General features: G+C 45.2%; 1 pseudogene; it reads right to left on the bottom strand.

Annotated features, from left to right (window-relative positions):
* Positions 1–8: 8 nt before the first annotated feature.
* On the bottom strand, positions 9–2,208 carry LOC145215435 (uncharacterized; annotated as a pseudogene).

Genomic DNA, 2,208 nt, shown 5'->3' with positions numbered 1-2,208 from the left:
AAGGGTCGCTTGTAGACTACACACGCTGATGGCTTCAACTGCCTTTCCCGGTCAGTCAGTCGTAGAATGTTGGGGAAGGAGGTCGCCCAAACAATTCTTGTTTCGCTCCGGTGTCTGGAAGTTGGGGGGGCAAAACGTTCCTTCCATTTGGCTGCTGCAGTAAGTACGCGGAATACACGTTAAATGGAAAACTGGAGCGTCGATATTTTGCCTCAAGGTCGCAGAGGCTGGACCTATATCGGTCATGCATTTCATTAAGTCGGCGGAGACGAATGCACTCCCCAAACACGATGCCTCTAAAAATCCAAGGTGGATGGTGGGACGTGCCGTTGAGGAATAATCTCCCTTTTGCCGTAGGTTTTACATAATTGGTGGTGTAAAAACCCCCCCGCGAGGTTTTGTCTATGATGTGCAGTACATCAAAAACTCCAGCCGATCGCCATCTTTGTCAGTGGAGATTCAGCGGAAGGTTATTTCGAGGTGATTTCGTGCAAACCTATCCCTTAAGGCGCGTTCCACAGCCAACGTGCGGGTCTTTCCATACGACAGCCAAACTATGTCGTCAATATATCGGCGAAATAGTTCTGTTTTACCCACAGCACGCACTTCTTGTTTGATGATGTAATGGGCTGTAATATTTGCCACTGAAACCGAGTGGTTGTCTCCTGTGACAATTCCTTCTGCCTGCTGAAAAAATGCTTGTTGGTACTGAGTTATTACATTTTTTAGGCAGTACATCACCAGCTGCATCAGCGATTGGCAAGCGTTTGCAGATAGTGTTGATTGTGTAGCCGTAGCGTCCAGCAAAGCCTCTGCGACAATATCGCGGCGCAGATTTGCATACATTTTTGTGACGTCTGCTGTAACCAGAAAAAGAGGTCGACTAGGGCGCATTTGTGAATCATGCGCCGTTTTCCAGTGGTCCAATTGCATGAGATAGTCTCGGGTGTCACGGCAATATTCATCCACGAAAGACCGACAGTATGCCACACTAATGGGCTGGAGTACAAGTTCCAGAAATGCCGTTATCCGTGATGTCGTGATGTTTCCAGCGGACTGAAGTAGTCTGATTGGGATGTCGGCGGCGTCGATGGATGGAAGCAAGACCGGTTGTACTTTGTGCGTCTTGAATAACGGGTAGGCATATGCTGTGTTGTTGTTGCAAAATACTTTCGACAAACAACCGTGTGTGTGGTGATAGCGGTTGTTTTGAAATTTTATCCCTACCGTAGCGTAGAGAAGCTTTTCAGTTATTGCACCTTCAGCGTGGAGCGCCATCATGTACTTGTCACACATTTTACGGACTTTATCCAGGTGTTGCACAAGTCCCTCAGCTGTCATGTCAAGCTCCATAAACTGTGCTAGTTCTCGCTTCATGGTCTTGTCATAATCAATATAGTTGATGATGATAATTTTACCATCCTTGTCTGAACGACAGATGACGATTTTTTTGTCACGAACCATTGATTGAAGTTTGTGAAAACTTTTTCGTAGGTCTACAGAAAGGTTGTTTTTCTTCTTATACCGCTGGATTACTTCTTCTTTCAAGTTGCGCATTTTTGCCATGACACCTTCTACGTACGCAATGGTGACATCATCTAGCTGGCTCTTGTCTGGTCTAGAGTGTCGTGGGACTGTCAGCTTACGTGGTAATGCAACATACTCTGCTTCGCTATTTTCAAACACGTGTGCCCATTCCACTCTTCTGATATGTGCTTGAGTGTTCAGCCATTCGTTCGTCTCTACTGCTGTTGCCCAATTTGGCGTCGCGACGAAATTTGGACCTTTCATCAGAAGAATTTTGTCATTGTCGTCCAGGTTAAACGCCGATTTATTATGAATGACTTGTGAGGCCTGTTGTACAATGTTTTCTCTTATTTTGTAAGCTTTTCTTTTTCTGTACCTTTGGGTGTCGCGTCTGTTCTTTTTGTGCCTACTGGAACTTCCAGGAAAGTAGAGGGGAACACACGCTCGCTGTGGACGTTGCTTTTCGTAGAGCCAATTTACTTTCCGGATAAAGTTTCTTGCAATAGCCCTTTTGTGATTTTTCAGATTATGTGCATATTTGGAGAAGTGGGCTTGTCTGTGGATGTTGGCTAAATCATTCTCCATTTTACGTATTTGCATTTTCAACTTGCGAAATTGCTGTATTAGCAATAGGTCGAAATCAATTCCTTTTCTGTGGTTGGAGGGGAGCAAAATGTGCAT

This window comes from Phallusia mammillata, chromosome 2 (genome assembly GCF_965637545.1).
Source record: "Phallusia mammillata chromosome 2, kaPhaMamm4.hap1.1, whole genome shotgun sequence".
Lineage (NCBI taxonomy): Eukaryota > Metazoa > Chordata > Ascidiacea > Phlebobranchia > Ascidiidae > Phallusia > Phallusia mammillata.
Note: the sequence above shows the minus strand (reverse complement) of the source record. Positions and strands in the feature narration are given on the sequence as shown.